Genomic DNA, 20,230 nt, shown 5'->3' on the forward strand with positions numbered 1-20,230 from the left:
GTTGAAGCTATCTCTGCTGCTAATTTGTACTGAGCCTTTGATGCTACTACGTTGTTGTTGTATCTTTTATGTGCCTTCTGCACTGCTGCAACACTCCATTGCGTTGCTTCAGACTTTGGTGTTCTAGCTTTTCCATTGTTGCTCTATCATCCCTCGCACCGACTCCATTCATTCTACTACTGTCATTAAGGACTCCCGTAACTATATGTGATCCAAGAGTTTGGGCACTTCAAGGATCTTGCCCCACGTGTAGTCCTCCTGACTACAACTCAATATCGCCCTACCTCTTCTCTAGAGGTGCATGAGCACTCATGGCACAATCCTCATCATCGTCCACTTTGTCATCTTTCGCTAGAGAAGTCTTTCAGTCATACTTCTCTTCCTTGTCCTTCTTTCGAGGACATTGTGTGGCGAAATGACCCATTTCTCCACATTTGAAGCATTTGACTTTAAATATGTCTTTTTTCTTCCTCTTTTGTTGCCCTTGTTGTTCCGCTGATGCGAGAGTTGCATCCTCCTCTTCCTTCTTCTTGACTCTGATCCCTTTGTTGCTGCTTCCCACCTTGGTCAACTGTCTGATCTCTTTCTGTCGAAGAGTTGCCCACATCTCTTCCCAACTGAGAAGAGAAGCCCTGCCCAAGATGCTTTGGACAAAGGTTTTTAAGTCTTCAGTGACTACATTCAGGGCAGTTCTGATCATAAATTCAGGATCTGGTGTAGCCCCCATGGAAGTTAGCTGATCATGGATCCCTTGCAACCTGAGAAGGAAGGGATCAATTTCTTCCCCCTTCTGCATCTGAAATTGTCTCAACTGACTCTCAAGCAACATCTTCCACTGAACGAAAGTTCCCTCGTACAACGTGGTCAAGGCCTCCCACATTTCTGTTGTTGTGTCTTTCATAGCAATATGTGGTATCACATGATCTTTGACCACGTCCAAGATCATGCAATTTTCTTTAACCTGAGCCTCCTCATACTTCTTGAGATGATCGACATCAACTAGAATAACAACCGTCTTCAAGGCATAATCCTTGATGCGATTTTTATCCAAAACTACCAAGATCCTGGCCTTCCAGATGACGAATTTGGATGCTCCATCCAACTTGTCCTGATCCCTTAGTTCGTTAACTGCCATCTCTACTCAAATGAATTTCGTATTGGTTTTCTTCTCCCTCTTTCATTGCTACCCCAACAAAACTTGGATCTAGATTTCTTTGGCGCTAGAAATCCTCTAAGAAACAAGCTCCTTTGAATTTCGATTTCCTTCATGGAAATCCCTCTGCCAAGCACTGTTGAACCACCCGTCTCTGAGATCTCTCTGATGCTGCTCAACACTGGATCTAAATTTCTTGGCAAGAAATCTTTTGAGGAATTGATTCCCTCTACTTTGCTTCTGCCCCACTAGGTATTGTTCTATACCAACAAAATCAACACCTCACCAGCAACTCCAAATAAAGTTTGCGTTGCACCTCTAGCCCCGGCAACCGGAAAAACGAGACTCAACAATCTCTGCGTTGGCCCAGTAATCACTGTGTTGCCCTCTGTAGCAACAACATCACCCAATCATGCTGACGCAGGCTTTGCATGAGCCTCCCTTGGTGACTGCATCACCCCTCCTCTGCTCTCTTGGCCTGAAACTATGCTGTCTCTCGGGACAGTTGTCTTCACGCACAAATTTTCCTCCGTCCTTTTGTTGATGGCTTCAGTCCTCCTTGATCTGCAATCCCTCTGATACCAAGTGAAAATTTTTGAATCTAACAAACCAGAAATCCTATTGTAGTACAATGATTTGCATTACCTATTTGTGTTTTTCATTTAACAAGTTATTTTCAGAAATATTTAGAAAATATTAATGTAAATACACTGCACCCTACACCACTATACAGATCAAGTACTGAAAAATAAATGAGACAACCATGCAAAGGACACTTATTTTTGAACTAAACATCCCCGGAAAAATCCAATGCGGGAAAACCGGTGTAACAACTCTGAGGGTTTTCTATTATTAAGCAGAAGTTCTGAATAAAAATGTTGGTTTCCCTCTCGACAAACCAGTGACAGAGAAATAAAATGGCTGAAAAACCTAAGTGAGTTTTATCTCACTTCACCTTGCAGATTCTGGCTGATCCGATAGCAAAACTGGTTGACCCCAACTACAACTGTGCTGCCCCTTCGTAGTAATTGCATGGAGCTCTCTGAGGCTATGTGTCGACACTTCTGCCCATTGCGTCAGTTTTCCCAGTGGTTTCGGAAGTTCCCCGACTTTCTGCGTGGAAGGCAACTCTTCCTCTGCGCTGACACTTTTGGCCTATCGTCAAGGCTGCGTGGGCCCGGACTAGCCCAACGTCAACTCTCTTGCCTACTACGCTGCCTCCACAAGCTTCTCTCCGCTTCTCTGTCTATATTCCCAAACTATCACTGCCCCTTAGCTACAAGATCTCCCTAATCGATTTCTCTCCTGAGAACTTCTCAACTCAAAAAATCGATTTCTTCAATCTCTCTGTGTATCTTCTCCCACTGACCCCAAGACTCCATTTATACTTTTCCTGTTGAGAAATCAACGGCCATGATCTAATCTCTAATTAACGGCTAAGATTAAATTAAACTTGATCCTCATCTCTTAGAAGCTTATCACCCATATTTTCATTAATACCCATTAATCTTTTAATTTTCCTAGGTTTAGAGTTAGGAACCTCATTAAAAATATTAATTATTTTAATAAAAAACAATCCAGGTGGAATTTCACCAAACAATTTCTAGTCTTGGAGATCTCATGTATTCTAAACCTTCCACAAAATTTCGGAGCTAGAGCACATCCGATGCTACCAAAAAATTAACATATATGTAAATATATACTAGTCTAAAAAGACCCTCCAAGACAAGCTCAAAGAAGGTTGCAAGCAAAACGCTAAAAGAAGGCAGTGATGTCGGCCTCAAAATATATTTAATGACACATCAGCTCAGATATGGAGACACAATAGTTCAAGATGAGATGTCGGCTTATTTAGGGAGACGCAACAACTATATATACCCAGCTAGGGTCACCATAGAAGCTTGGATTTTCGGACATGCTCTGCAACTTCGGTCAAGTACAGTGCCTCTGAAATCTCGCTCTGAAATCTCAGACAAATTTAGTGTTACAAGAATCTTGGCTAGAGATGATATTACAGTGTTTTGGTTGGGAAAAAGCCTATGGTTCTCGAATGGCTATTTTAGGAGCGTACACTCTTGTCATAAGTATTATAGTGATATGTTCACAACATGACAATGACAAGGATGATCTCGGTGGAAAGGACACAATGATGTCCTCAACATCATTGTGATTATGATAACAATCATGATACTAACGAAGATGAAGATTTTAGTACAACTATATATATATATATATATATATATATATATATATATGGACATCTCATTGATGAGATAAGGTCACTGGTAAAGGTGAAGCATTGGTGCATCAAGTTCTCAATAAAGGCGTAGCATTGATACAACAGTGATAAAGATCTCTATGTAGGAGTAGTCATGGTGCAACGGTGATCTAACTGAAGGAGCAGTCATGATACAACAATAATGATGATGATCTCAGTGGTGACAAAGAAAAGGATTGGTGTCTTGGTCTTGGAGTGGCCTAGTAGGTCCAGGGTCACAGTCTTGGTATTCGACAATTGGAATCTCTATAAGAAGAATTACGTGCGGGTTTTTCTCTTAAAGAAGAGAGGTTTTGGCCCTGGCAGAATGCCAACTTTTTGAGTTCTTGTTTCTTTGTTTTTTTGTAGCAGTTTGATGAAGTAAACACTCACACTAATAATAAGAAAAAGATCAGGTTAAGATAAATTGTAAAAACACTTCACAAATTGTCTTACTAATGCTAACTGCCATAGATTCTTCAACAAGAGGTAGGTCCTTTAAGAGGTAGGTGGTTGGGGGCAGGACTGAACAAGAGGTCCTTTAAGAGGGAGGTGGTTGGGGGCAGGACTGAACAATGGTGCAGAGGAAGCTTTCTTGTGCAGACGAGGCACGTCCTTTACGAGGGGGTAGCAATTGTGTGAAGGGAAAATCACAAGAAAACTGTAATAATGGCGTCGATAGTGGACGTCAACTCCAAATTAGCATTGTTATATGCTAATGAACTTATTCATTTTCAAGATGAGGTAGTTCATTTTCAAGATGAAGTAATGGTGAACATTCTTTTGAAAATGACATTGAGTGATGTGTTAGCATCTTGCTCTATAACTGATGACTGCTCTGCAGTTTATGCTTCCTGACAATTCCAGTCCATGTATCTGTTAAATGTGTAATTTCAACGCAGCCGAAAACCACCAAACAAAACCACCTATCTTGTTCGCACCGCCTTTTGGCAAAGGCTGTTTTTCCTTGGAGCCCTCCGAACACATTCACTTGCCGCTACGCGTCCCATGTACGAGCGCCCAAAAACTGCTTTCCCCGGACGCTAAAGTCCGTTTGTTTTGCTGGAGGTTGGCGTGCGAACCACGTTGGATCGGCTCAGCGATTTGATCGCGTGATCTCCGCCGTTGACTTCCCGAATGTGCTGTCCGCCCACGTCACATCAAATTTTGTCATTGTCCCGTTGACCGCCGTAGGTGAAAACTTATGGTTTTTAATGTTTGTCGTTCTTTTTGGTGGAGGACTTTTAATACGTTGTGGGCATATAGTTAATTTGGTTATGGGCATGTCTTTAATGTAGTGATGGGCATATGCTTTACATTTTTTTATATTTTGTTATATGTACACGTTGTCATATGTAAAACAAATATAGGTCCATGTGTTATAGTTTTTGTTTTTGAGTGTTGTGAGTGGAGGTTACGCACGAGAGTGCGTTTATCTTTTGTAAAATGCACAACAGTGCTTTATAGGATTTGAAATGTAATGTTTTGATTTAGTTTTTGAAGAACAGAGAGCTGTGTATGTAATTTCCACAGCAGTGGAAAATTTGTGACTGCAACAGAGTTTATTTTGTTAATCCCTCTTTGCACAGAGGATGGAAATTGTATCAGTCTTTCAGTTTTAAATTAATAGAAATGTTTTGTGACTGTGTAATGTTGTGTTCTGGGTCATTTTGGTTTTAAAGAGATTTTCTGCAAAGGTCCTGGACAAAAGAAACATAGCACTGTCTCTGTGGTGAATATTTTTATTTGGTTTTGGTATTTCTCCATTAAAAATACCCAACAGTGGTATCAGAGCAAGGCTTAGGCTCTTTGTAGGAGACAAAGAAGCTGAAGGGAGAAGGTTGTTGCTGCAGCAAAACCTCTCAGGTAGTTAGAAGACTCAGACAGCGAAGGATTCAGGTATTCCCCAAAATCATTTCTCTTGTTATTGCAGAAGACAGTCAGTTTTTAAAAAAAATCACAATCAAGGATTTAAAACCATAGTTCAAGATGCAAGGAATGGCAAGCACAAGCATGGGTATGTTCAACACCCAGCTCCCACACTTTAATGGGAAGAACTATGACTACTGGTCTATAACCATGAGAGCTTTGTTCATCGCTCAAGATATATGGGAACTAGTAGAATATGGGTTTGAGGAACCAGCAGATGAAACTGAGTTCAATGCATTAACTCAGGGAGAGAAGGATCAGCTGAAGCTCAATAGGAAGAATGATGCAAAGGCCATTGTCTTGTTGTATCAAGCAGTGGACCAGAGTATATTCCCAATGATAGCAGCAACTACAACATCACATGAAGCATGGAAAACTCTCAAGACAGCCTATCAAGGCATGGAGAGAGTAAAGACAGCAAAATTGCAAATGCTGAGAAAGGATTTTGAAAACTTGAACATGAAGGAGTCAGACAACATTGAATCATTCTTCACTCATGTGATTGGTGTAATCACACAAATGAGAACTCATGGAGAAACAATTGAAGATAGAAGAATAGTGGAGAAAATATTGAGGGTCTTACCCTCAAGGTTTGATGCCATAGTCACCACCATTGAAGAGACAAAGGATCTCTCAAAATATTCAGTTGATGAGCTACATGCATCACTGATAACTCATGAGCAGAGGTTGAGTAGGAATGAAAACTCATCCCTTGAGCAAGCCTTCAAGACCCAGATGTCCTTTGAAAGAGGAAGAGGTCAAGGAAGAGGAAACAGAAGAGGAAGAGACAGAAGCCAGAACAGAGGTGGAAGGAACAGCCCATCAAAGACACAAGGAAGAGGCAGCAATCCAAATCAGAACCAAGGTCAAGGCAGCAGCCAACAAAGAGATCAGTATCATGCTCAAGGACAAAGGTATGATAAATCTAATGTTCAATGCTATTATTGCAAAAAGTATGGACATTATGCTAGTGATTGTAGAAAGAAACAGCATGATATGAACAGCAGACAAAATGCAAATGTTACAAGAGAAAACAGCAGTCAAGAAAATGTCCTGTTAGCTTGTAACATGGCTGAAACACATAGTGAAGACATTTGGTTTTTAGACTCAGGTTGCAGCAACCATATGACAGGGAATATAGCCCTCTTTTCAGCCTTAAATCAGAATTTGAAATCAGAGGTCACACTAGGAACTGATAGTAAAGTGTCTGTTATGGGAAAAGGGGAGGTAAAAATATTTACAAAGCAAGGAGAAAGGAAAACCATAGCAGATGTCTACTATGTCCCCGGAATGAGATGTAACCTCTTGAGTGTTGGACAGCTTATCCAAAAGGGTTACAATGTTTATTTTGTAAATGATGTGTGCACCATCATGGATATACCACCCAGCAAAAGATGCATTGCTGAAGTGAAGATGACAAGGAACAGAATGTTCCCTCTTAGAATAAGAGCAGACTTGAAGAACAAAAAGGAAATGGCAGCAGTCACCCAAGAGGCCTTCCAAAGTGTGCCAAAGGATGAGAACTGGTTATGGCACTTGAGATTCGGACATCTAAATTTTGGAGGTCTAAACTTATTGAGCAGAAAAGAAATGGTAAAGGGATTACCATTGATAGAGAAACCGGACAGCCTATGTGAAGGCTGCATTTTGGGAAAACAACATAGAGAAAGTTTTCCATCAGGTAAGAGCATAAGGGCAAAGGCACCCTTAGAGATCATCCACTCAGATTTGTGTGGACCAATGCAAGCTCCATCATTAGCTGGCAGCCTATATTTCTTGACATTCATTGATGATTTTACAAGAAAGACATGGATATATTTCCTCAAGAACAAAAGTGAAGTGTTTGTGAAATTCCAAAATTTCAAAGCACTTGTGGAGAACCAAAGCGGGCTGCACATAAAAGTATTGAGAACTGATAGAGGAGGTGAGTATATCTCAAATGAATTCCTAAAGTTTTGTAGAGAAAATGGAATACATAAACAATTCACAACTCGGTACACCCCACAACAAAATGGAGTTGCTGAAAGGAAGAACAGAACCATCATGGAGATGGCAAGGAGCATGTTGAAGGCAAAGCATTTGCCAAATGAGTATTGGGCTGAAGCTGTACATTGTGCAGTGTATATTTTGAACAGGTGTCCTACAAAAGCAGTCATGAACAAAGTGCCAGAAGAGGCATGGAGTGGGAGAAAGCAAGTAGTCACCCACATGAGAGTTTTTGGATGTGTGGCCTATGCACACATTCCAGATAAACTAAGGAGGAAGTTGGACAGCAAAGGGGAGAAATGCATCTTCATTGGATACAGTGATGTATCCAAAGCCTACAGGCTGTACATTCCATCTACCAAGAAGTTCTTTGTCAGCAGGGATGTTCAATTCATTGAAGAGGAAGCTTGGGATGGAAGCATAGAGAAAACAGTGAACATTAAAAACTGTTTGTCTCATGATGAGGATGAAGAGGAGGTGGCTGAAATGAATCCCCAAACAGCAGCACCAACACAAGAACAGCAAGGTACACCATTGAGGATCAATGAGAGTGCTTCTCCAAGCACACCACAAGGAGGAAACTCAAGTGCATCTTCAAGCACTTGCACACCAAGTGAAAGAGGTAAGAAGTTTAGAAATCTAAGTGATATTTATGAAGAAGGAATGAATTCCTTATTTGCCTTATATTGTCATGTTGATGATCCTATTCATTTTGAAGAAGCAATTAAAGATAGGAAATGGATAGAAGCTATGGATGAGGAGATGAATGCCATAGAGAGGAACAAAACATGGGATTTGGTTGAGCTACCAAAAGGCAAAGAAGTCATTGGTGTGAAATGGGTCTACAAGACCAAGAGCAATGCTGAAGGCAAGATTGAAAGGCATAAAGCAAGGCTGGTTGTCAAATGCTACAAGCAGCAGTATGGGAGAGATTATGAGGAGACTTTCGCCCCGGTTGCAAGAATGGAAACCGTGAGAGCAGTGCTGTCCATAGCAGCTCAAAACAAATGGAAAGTCTACCAAATGGATGTGAAATCAGCATTCCTAAATGGAGTGTTAAAGGAAGAGGTCTATGTGGAACAGCCTCTCGGATATGAGAAGAAAGGTGAAGAGCACAAAGTGTGCAAATTGAAGAAAGCTCTTTATGGGCTGAAGCAAGCGCCTAGAGCATGGTACAGCAGGATAGATTCATATCTATTGGATAATGAATTTGACAAATGTGAAGGAGAACCCACAGTCTACATCAAGGAAAAGGATGGTAAAATTTTAATTGTTGTCTTGTATGTAGATGATGTTATTTTCACTGGAAATGATATTTATCTTATTGAGAATTTTAAATCAGTCATGAAGAATGAATTTGAAATGACTGACATGGGTTTGTTGAGATACTTCTTAGGCATAGAAGTAGATCAAAATGAAAAAGGAATTTTTATATCTCAAGCAAGATATGTAAATCAAGTTTTGGGCAGATTTAACATGCAAGAGTGCAAGGCAACAATCACTCCCACAGTGATGGGATTAAAGCTCAGCAGAGAGGACAGCAGCAAGGATTTTGATCCTAGTTTGTATAAAAGCATTGTGGGCAGCCTTATGTATTTAACAGCAACTAGGCTTGATTTAATGTATGCTGTCAGTTTAATTTCCAGATTTATGGAGAGGCCAAAGGAGGCACATTGGCAGGCAGCAAAGAGAATTTTGAGGTATGTGAAAGGCACTAAAATGTTTGGAATTTTGTATCATGCCTCAGAACATTCAGATTTGGTTGGATACACTGATAGCGATTGGGCTGGAAGTGTAGATGATCGGAAAAACACTTCCGGTTATGTTTTTAATATGGGTTCAGGAGCCATTTCATGGGCTTCTAAGAAGCAGTCCATTGTAGCATTATCTACAGCAGAGGCAGAATATGTGGCAGCTACAGCAGCAGCATGTCAGGCAATATGGATGAGAAGAATGTTGAGAAGCTTAGGCCAAGAACAGGCAAAAGCAACAGTGGTCTTTTGTGACAATAGATCTGCTATTGCTTTGTCAAAGAATTCAGTGTTTCATAAGAGAACGAAACACATTGATACAAGGTTTCACTACATCAGAGAATTAGTGAACAATGGAGAAATTGTCCTAGAACATTGTAGGACCCAGGAACAAGTTGCAGACATCTTGACAAAGCCACTAGTTCAGAAGAGTTTCGAATTTTTGAGGAAGTGTTTGGGAATGACCGAATGCCCAGCTGTTGAAATTAAAGGGGAGTGTTAAATGTGTAATTTCAACGCAGCCGAAAACCACCAAACAAAACCACCTATCTTGTTCGCACCGCCTTTTGGCAAAGGCTGTTTTTCCTTGGAGCCCTCCGAACACATTCACTTGCCGCTATGCGTCCCATGTACGAGCGCCCAAAAACTGCTTTCCCCGGACGCTAAAGTCCGTTTGTTTTGCTGGAGGTTGGCGTGCGAACCACGTTGGATCGGCTCAGCGATTTGATCGCGTGATCTCCGCCGTTGACTTCCCGAATGTGCTGTCCGCCCACGTCACATCAAATTTTGTCATTGTCCCGTTGACCGCCGTAGGTGAAAACTTATGGTTTTTAATGTTTGTCGTTCTTTTTGGTGGAGGACTTTTAATACGTTGTGGGCATATAGTTAATTTGGTTATGGGCATGTCTTTAATGTAGTGATGGGCATACGCTTTACATTTTTTTTATATTTTGTTATATGTACACGTTGTCATATGTAAAACAAATATAGGTCCATGTGTTGTAGTTTTTGTTTTTGAGTGTTGTGAGTGGTGGTTACGCACGAGAGTGCGTTTATCTTTTGTAAAATGCACAGCAGTGCTTTATAGGATTTGAAATGTAATGTTTTGATTGAGTTTTTGAAGAACAGAGAGCTGTGTATGTAATTTCCACAGCAGTGGAAAATTTGTGACTGCAACAGAGTTTATTTTGTTAATCCCTCTTTGCACAGAGGATGGAATTTGTATCAGTCTTTCAGTTTTAAATTAATAGAAATGTTTTGTGACTGTGTAATGTTGTGTTCTGGGTCATTTTGGTTTTAAAGAGATTTTCTGCAAAGATCCTGGACAAAAGAAACAGAGCACTGTCTCTGTGGTGAATATTTTTATTTGGTTTTGGTATTTCTCCATTAAAAATACCCAACAGTATCTAAAAAAAATGAGAAGTTCGTCGTAATTAATCACAGTAACGAAACGCTGATAACCGTAATGGTTTATATGATAGTGTTTGATGATTAAGTTTTTAATTTTAATGGCCTTTCTTTCCACATAATACAAATGTTATATCCATCAACGTTATCGAAGGGTTTTTTACTTCCCTATATAAATAAACTCCTTTTCGAAACTGGAGAGGAGGTTTATGTATGGGAAGGATTGGAGTTGAAGCTCATGTCGAAGGGAATTTTGAAGCTCCCATTCTGCAGTCCCTCTTGCCGCACTTTGTGGATATTGAATCAAATTACTGGACAGGTGCTTGGACAGTTCTGTAACAACTTCAGCTGTAATTTTCTGTAAGATTTTGCAAAATCTTAAGCATTAGTATTAGAAATTCCTAGATCTGCACTGTTTTCCATAAATTTGCGTTAAAATACAGTGAAACGATCGTCTCTCCTCTATAAAATGAAATTTAAGGCCAAATCTACACAATAATGCAAATCTTTACCAAATGCAACACCAAATCTATATGTACTGTTTTTATTTATAACATCTGATCTCTCAGCCAAACGCTCTAACTCATTGAGGATCCTTTATCCTCTTCCGTCCAATTCGATTGCAAATCCCGGGGAAAAAGGTTTACAACAAAGCTAAGGAAATAGAGCATTTAAGTGTTAAGCTAAATCTATATGCCATTTCAAGACAACTTCACAGGGATGGATGTTCAACATCAACTCGAATTTAACTTCTTTACAAAGAAAATTCCCCAATCTTTACAAGATTTTGACAAATTGGACGGTGCATTCTGACAAAATTGAAGAATATGAACTAAATAAGGTAGGCGAAGATGAAATCAAAGCTTTGGAAATGGAAAATGGATCATTCATCATTTTCTTGAAATCGAGATATTGTTATAATTTTGCGACATTTTGATGATGAGAATGGTAACCAAACAATTCAGTCAGATCACTAATGTAAAGCTTTTGAAAAAAACACTTTACCTCCTGTGCACGAATGTAATGGCTTGTTAGTAAAACTGATCAGGAGTGGCAATGGATTGAATTCTTCGAAGAGAACTCCATTATCAAGTGAAACGATCGAGACATATTCGACTAGAGGTTGCACCTAGGATGAATTGTTTATTCTGATGAATAATGCCGCAGAGTACATTGAACCCATTGCGTTAAGTGTATAGGCTTGGTGATTCCTCTTTCCAGTAAATTGCAACCAGAGCACGTTACACATTTGTTTTCATAATGAACCTTTCAAACACAATAATGGGAAATTTTTCCATGGATGCATTGGTACTCACTTCTTATTACCGGCACGCCAAAAGATGGTACCAAACATTAAGGCACAAACAAATGTAAAAAAGAACCGCACAACGGTATAATGTGGGTTACGCCAGTAAGACAATCTCTGTTTCCAAAAGCATGCGGCACACTGTGTAAAGAATGGGTGCGAATATTGCGTGGGAAAATAGAGGTCCTTTTGCCCTGGACCGGGCGTGCTCAATTCCTTAATGAGGGCTTTGTTCCTTCTGCAAAATGATTAAGAATCAAGTTCCGTTCACATCTTTTAATATCAAAACTTCAACAATAAAAACTGTTTGTTTCTTGTGTTTACTGGCAAGCTTCTAAAGATGAAAATTGTTAAAGTTGCATAGCAGTTAACTAAGTTAATAGCTAACTTGCATTTTCAAGTGGGAGATGGACTGCGGACACATTAGTTTGACAGTGTGGATCGTCATTGCAACTGGCAGCAACGGATGTGCGGAACTTTGCTTGTGCGGAGCTTCTGAGCAGTGAAATCTAAGCAAAGCAAAACTTCACACAAGTCAGTTCAACTCTAGCTAAACAATGGTAGGCCCTACACTTCCAAATGTCACGAAATCACCATTTAACCATATTGGATACCGTTAATGATGCATGGATTTCAAACTTTTTGGCTCTATTTTATTTACAAATGAATTGATCCAATTGTCTTCTATACACTTAGACAAAGATTGTGGCGAAGTTGCTTCTGCCCAGGACCTCTGCACAATGAACTTCCTCGACAGGTCTTCTAACTCACTGCAGTTAGCAACTTGTAGCCATCGAAGTTCCGGCAAAGCACACAGCCCTTCTATTTTCTTCAAATTATTGCATTCACTAATCCAAATCTGTTCAAGGTTGGGGCAGCCTCCCTCACCAAACAATATCTTTGATATGGCTGCCATGGAAATATCTTACGCTCATAAAATTTTCTTTCCACCACTCACACCTTGGATGATAACCCTGCATCCAACAAACAAAATCATACTTACTATTATTCAGTGGTTAGTTGAACACACAATTACCTGAGTTTAAATGAAGCGTATACAACTTAATTAAGTTAACAGAATAACTGAAAATATGTCGAGATTATGATGTGATTGCACTTGTTTCCTCTCCCTTATAGTGTTGAGCTACATCTTAGTGGCTTTCCCCTCTCTTTCAAACTTCAAACAACTTCTCACTCAAAAGCATAAAATGGAGCATAACTCGTCATGAGCTGATCAACATAAAATATAGTACGCAGTCGCACCATACTATATTCAAGTTAACCTCAGGTGATATTTCGTAAGATGGGTCTTACCAAGCATTACCGGCTACATATTTTAGTTTTGGGCCAATCATGGCGTTCTCCTAACACTTGTTGTGCATCTGCTCCGGATATAACGGATCTACCATGGCATCTCCTTGCATGAAACTTTTTTGGTTATTAGCTCTTGTCCCATTTGTTCAGCTAGTCTAAAAGCCTTAGTGGATCCCACCAACCATAAGGCCTCTTGTAGCCAACACTCTGCATACGTGTCATATGATCAATAGCTGAAACGAGCTATGCATGTTAAAAGTGCGCAAAGGCTTACACAACTTCGATAGGAGGATCCCTTTAATTGTTTGAGGTTCTCAAAACTCAAATTTGCCAAAACAGGCTTTACATGAAATCTGGCCAGGGGATCTATGCCTATTTCCTATTCTCATCTTGACACTATATTACGATATAGTGAATCAATTATACATACACAATATACTGTGGGAGCCGGTTGTATTTGATTTTATCGGCACACAAAGCCCTCTAGCTCAGTTCTCATACCACTTCATATTTTTGGTACCATAAGTTGCAACATTGTGGGTCGTTGTGCGGAAGTTCATTGTGCTGAGGACCTTTGCACAATGAAGTTCCTCGGTAATGGCATTGCAGATGCAGAGCTCATAGGATTTGTAGGGACCGCCCATCTTCTCATTAGTCCGCTGCAAGAAGGCGCTCATCAGCAAGTTCAAATAATATAATGTGTAGTGTTTTTTTCCGAGAGAAAGCAGGCACTGAACCTTTTACTAAGAACTAGAAGGTTGAACTCACTTTAACTAGCTAACAGGAGATGAGATAAGTTATCAAGTGACGTAATGAATAATCAATGATCGAACAACGATTATCCTAACTCACACGCTCTCCTATTGAATGGACTACTTATCACCCCCAGAGAGGAGCAACCTAGTGATTGCCTCTTACCCTTCCCAATAGAATAGGACACAAACATGCATCATAAATAAGGAAATGTGTTGAACAAAATCCCTCAAAATCCCTTCCAGGTTCTAAAAAGTTGTTTAATTAAAAAATACATTTCTTTTTTCAGTAATGAGGAAACTAGCTTAAAAAAACGATACATAGTATTTTTTCAGAATATAGTAATATACTCATGTTATGCGACTGAAACTCCTGTGCAGAAATTATCATTAAACCCTAGCAATGGCCAGACTATACATCATTGACTAAAAAGAATACATTGTTATTCTACAACTACTGCCATAACGTAAAGCAAATAGTAATTAAATGCTTTTGTTTGGCTTTCCTTGTCTGCTTAGCTTCCCCACGTTGTGTAGCTAAAAAGTTAAATGATATGAGAAGCTATCGCAATCAATTGAATCATTCATTCGTTAATCGTATAAAAGGAACATTCACTTTGAAGTGTCAGTGAACAAAACATTCATATTATAATTCTGAGGTGGCAAATTGATTGTGTCCCATATTTGTGAGCTGCGATCTTTGCAATTCTCATCGGTGAGTTGAGAAGAAGATAAGTAGATTGTTCCCAGATGTGCTGCACCTAAAGCAGAGAACGAACAAATATCACGCCTAATTCATTGCCTCTACGATGTTAACAATGGGAGCATTGATGTTAACAATGAGAGCATTGAAGACAAAACAACCATACTCAGTTTGAGTGTGAAGATCCACATTGTCAATCCCGACCTCACTATCACCCACTTAAATTGACAATTAATTAATCTGATTAATGGCGTTAATTCTCTAGTGCAGAATGTAGGATGTGGAAGACGACAATGCGGAAAGACAACTATCCTAGTATCGTCCACATTTTGCACAACTATGTTTTGCACCTTTGTTTATTTGGCACTAGATATGAATATGGTGGGCCATAGAAGCTACCTTGTCGATATTTACTTATTCTTTGTGCGGAGCTTTGCTTGAGGAATGATGCACACTTCATCTGATTGATGTATTCGGCCCTTTTTTTGTGAAGCTTCACAAGAAATGCTCCCATCTTCTCGACAAACCCCTGGTTAAATAGATTATCCCAAGAGCTAGCTGTCAGCGTATGTGCATAACTTTCCCTGTTGTCTTTGAAGGCCTCACATTCTAAAATGAAATGTTTTTCTGTTTCCACTTTTCCGGAAGAACAAAAAATGCATACCCTTTCCTTCCACACTTCCTTTGGCCTTTTCCAGCGCCTTGTTTCACAACGGAGTTGATGAGAATTAGTCCTTAACTGAGCAATAAGAATTTTGGCTCTCCAAGAAATATTGGCCTCTATGTATGCTTTTGGTTGATGATTATGAGTGGGATTAAACACTTCAATATAGTAATTTTTCTTTCTTCCTAGCTCCTTCTTCCAAGTACGTTTATGGAACTTTTCCATAACAAAAGCTTTTATCTCTTTGCTGTTTATTGGGCACGCTTTCAAACAAATATCCCATTTACTAAATCATGCATCCAAGTTTTTTTGTTCTTGCACAATGAACTCTCTCCGCACAGCTAGAGCGGCCTGAAACGAGTACAGAGTGTAGAGTGCACAAGTGTGTGAACGATTCTCGGAGTGTGGCCCCAACCCGAGTCTGTCTCGTTGAAAGCAAGCTTCAGAAGCAAAGGCGCAGCCGAAACACATGCACAAGAAAGTTCCTTCCATTTCAAAAAATCATATTATTTGTTAGTTTTAAAAATTGATACATTGAATGAGCCCCCACAGATTAAGTATTGTAATTAGTCATATTCTTTATATTTTAAAATATTTTTATTCGATGTGACTTAAGAAATTACTATGCACAATTTTTTTACAATTCTTAAGATTAAAAAAAATAAACAACCTTCTACAAATAGTATATTTCAACATATAACTATCATATAAACATACTTAAAATCCCTACGCTGTGTGCATTAATCTAAGCTTTCTGCGGTGCTCCTGCATTCGATGCTTCAGGTTTTGTGCTTTCCAGACGACACTGCACATTTTTGAAGTTGAGAAACAAAATGATTTGCAGACATCATGTGTACTGTGCTACTTGTCGAAGGAATTCCCTGGGCCTATGAATAAGTTGCAGAGAGTAAGGTAGCACAAAATCGATAGTGTTGCACATGGAAAGCAATAATTTCAAACATGAATTTTTCTAATTTGTAGTGACTCGGCAAGAGCTAACCAGTCTGTTAGAGGGCATTAAATGCCTGATTACATGTAGGCTGGTTAAAAATTTTGGTTAAAATTTTTGTGATGAGTAAAAATCATAGTCATTTTTTAAAAATCAGTCATTTTTTCATAATATATATTTAAACAACTTGCAATTAACCAGCCTATATATAAGCAGGCATTTAATGTCCTATGACAAACTGATTAACTCTGCGGTAATTACTCAATTACAAAATAAATGATGACAACTCCAATTTCGTCTTTTTAACCTTATGTTAACTAGAGAATTTAATAAAGTCAACACTTTCATTCTTACAACATGGGCGGAAAACAATACAGGATGAAACTCCGGACCAGGGATGGAATTTGACGGGCATTTTGCCCGTCATAAGCCTTTTTAAACGTATTTGACGGCTGGAATTTATCCGTGCCCGTTTTGACTGACGTGCTCAGGAGAGTTAAAAACGTTTTTTTGACGTTTTGAATTTTTTCCAAAACGTTCTTATACCTAGGGTAACGGGTTGGATTTTTTTTTAAAAACGTCATTCCAATTTCCCTTATTTCACAGCCTGCAGGTTTCCTTCCTTTTGCGTGAAACTCTTGGCAATTGTGGAAATTTCAAGAGGGCGGAGGCTGTCAAATTAGTATGTGGGAGGAACGAAATTAGCATGTGTGAGCAGTCAATGGCAATAGCCATTTTTTCTCAGTCAGAGATTTAGTTTTTTTTTTTAAAATGGGCAATTCTCTTTTAGCTGAAGATTTTTCTCTGGGAAACTTTGAAATCTTTCTCTCGATGATTTCAGAGATCTGTGCATGCACTGCAAGTCTGCATGGTCTCCGGTCTCCCTGTCTTTTACCCGAATGTGGTCCGTGGCGGTGGGCTTGTTTCACACTCTCTCACAACGCCGATTCAAACTTACGCCTGGCAGTGGCGCCCAGCTCAAGATTTGCTCCAGCCTCCAAGGAAACTGCGAGGAAATTACAAATTGTTCTTCAAAGTTCAGGTTAGTGATTTCAAACACTGTGGGTCTACCGTCTGATATGATGTGATTTTGAACAAACCGTGCACCCAACTATTTTACACATTGTAAATAAATTGATATGATTTTGTTTATCCCGATTCCCCTGTTATTAAATAAAATTTCTCTCTGTTAATAAATTGCATTTGCGTGCATTTGTGATGGTCAAGGAAATTTTGATATAAATTTTTTCCTAAGTTAACCTGTCTCTCTGTTTTTTATCAATAGAGTTGTTTAGGACCGACAGAGTTATAAAAATTATATGATTTTGAACAAACCATGCACCCAACTATTTTACACATTGTAAATAAATTGATATGATTTTGTTTATCCCCTGTTATTAAATAAAATTTCTCTCTGTTAATAAATTGCATTTGCGTGCATTTGTGATGGTCAAGGAAAGGTTGATATAAATTTTTTTCTAAGTTAACCTGTCTCTCTGTTTTTTATCAATAGAGTTGTTTAGGACTTACAGAGTTATAAAAATTATATCGTATGAGAATTAACACAAGAATCAAAGGGGTCTAAATATCGATCTGCAACGGGGGAACGAACTCAATCTCAATCTGTTGGAGTGTTCTGTTGGTTGTGCGTGTCATGGCATAATTATCTCTTTACGTTTAGACGTGTAAGTTCAAAAATCATGTATTTCAAAGGATATTCGTTTTAGTTATAAAAGTCAGAATTGAAAATAAAAATATAAGCTAATCCTTTTGAATTTCCAGCTAGAATTTGTGCAAACTTATTGAATAACGACAAAAAAATATTGTCCTGTTCTCCCTGTCTTCTTGAGTGCTTTCAAAAAGAAAAGAAAATGAACTGTATAATTTACCGAAATGCACTAACGTTTTCTTATAATATTGTATCGGCGGATACTAAGGCACTTGTTTGTAAATGGTTTGGGAAAAGATAAAAAGTTGTACACTCATTCCAAAATGTTGATTGGTTGTTTGCTATAAACTCTGAAACTAGGGTAGTCTTTGACATTAGAGAGGACTTCTTAGGCCACTGAAATAATCAGGGTAGTCTTTGACATTATAGAGGATTTCTTAGGCCACTGAAATAATCATGCCATATATGATGGTCTATTCAAAGTATTTGGATTTACAGAACACACTAAGAGCCATGTGAATGTACATAGATATGGATATGATCTAGCACCTTTTGGATGAAAAATTGCAGCCTTTGGGAAAAACATTTCACTTTCGAGACCCTACACATGACCTTGGAATGAGATTTCCACCTATTGGAAACCACATGTGAATTTGTCATGAATTTATGGACGATGACTTGGCATCTGAGCGTTGCTTCTCTACTTTGGGAGAAGGAAGCATCTTTGTGGGTGTTTTGACTCATCCTTAGTTATCACTAGGAAATCAAAGTCCCATGCTTTTGCCTCCCTGACTAATAACCACTCCCTCATGAACCTCTCTAAAAACTATTCAGTGACAGAATTTCCCTTTGTCCACCATGAGCCTGAGACAGGACTCTTGACAATTCCACATGGTAATAAAACTCAAACAAATGGACCCCTGGTCTGATCTAGTGACACACCCAACCTATGCAAAAACAATATTACCAATTATGTTCATAGTAATATAATCAAAGAACATGAACAATTAAATCAATGAAGTCACAAGCGAATTTCTGTTCAGTTCAAAAAATTTACTATGGGGTAAAACTATTATGTAGAATTATGGTTAGTCCAAGAACTCAGCATTGGATCCTTACACAGTATCACAGCCAACTTCAAAATCTTAACCCTAAAACCTATTCTTCAGAATTAAATTTGGACCTGGTCCAGAATCCTTGAAGGTTTTAGGAGTTTTGGTTATAACTCAAGGACTCTGAGTCATTCTTTGTCTTTATTGTTAATGGAGAGAATGCATTGCAATTTTGATGGTTCTAGTCAATTTTATTTTTAATATTTAATTCAACATTGATTTGTACCTCTTTGTCTTTATTGTTAATGGAGAGAATGCATTGCAATTTTGATGGTTCTAGTCAATTTTATTTTTAATATTTAATTCAACATTGATTTGTACCTTTTCAATAGGTCGCCTTGGACTGATTATATAATTTAAATGAGCAAATTTCAAATGTTCAACACTTTTTATTGAAACCTCCACAATTGAGTTTTTTCAAATTTTGGTTTTTTTTCTTACGATAAATATATAAAAATTTTCAACATAATTATTTATTGAATGGTAATTTTTTAATCAAAACTTTATTAGTGAAGGGTTAATTTATTATGAGAACATCACTCTTGAAGGGCAAAATTTTTAATATAACGTTTCTTGACGGGGAGCATAAGGACCCAAAACGTCAAAAAAAAATTGTATGACGGGTAAAGAGAAATCCAAATTCCAACCCTGCTCCGGACGTATTATATTGTTGTGCAAAGACATGTGAAACAAGATATATGAGATTTATAATATTTTTTCGATTATTTTTCCAAATTTCATTATATTCAGGATAGTTGTACTAGTTGAGAAAGGTATGCAGAAAAACGAATACATCGTTTCTTCCGCACATAGCCTCTCTTGCACAACTTTTGTTCCACATAACTATGTGAAGTGTTGTCTACGTGGAAGTACAATGGGCATAATTATTAATTAATTTTTTAATAATTCAATAATCATTACTTAATTTTCATGTTATAATATGTAAATCAATCAAAATTTTTTAAATTTGAAAAGAGTTACAGGTCTTAAATAATTTTAAACTGTTTAATTTTATTAAAAGTTATTAATGTAATGAAAATCTAGATATTAGTGAAAATATATAAATTAAAAATATGATTTTATTTGACAATAATAACTATGCCTAAAAATACACCCCAAAAAATAGTTAAATATAAACTAACAATTGCCCTAAAAAGTGCAAAAAAAAAACCAATAAAAATGCTAAATTGAAAAAATTGTATTTTGGTTTAAAATAATAAATGTTACTATAACTCAATAGTTCAAATGCCCAAAATAAAATAAATTTGCGATCAAAAT

The sequence above is a fragment of the Pinus tabuliformis genome, chromosome J (genome assembly GCF_031772625.1).
Source record: "Pinus tabuliformis cultivar Carrire ecotype Pingquan chromosome J, CPIR1, whole genome shotgun sequence".
Lineage (NCBI taxonomy): Eukaryota > Viridiplantae > Streptophyta > Pinopsida > Pinales > Pinaceae > Pinus > Pinus tabuliformis.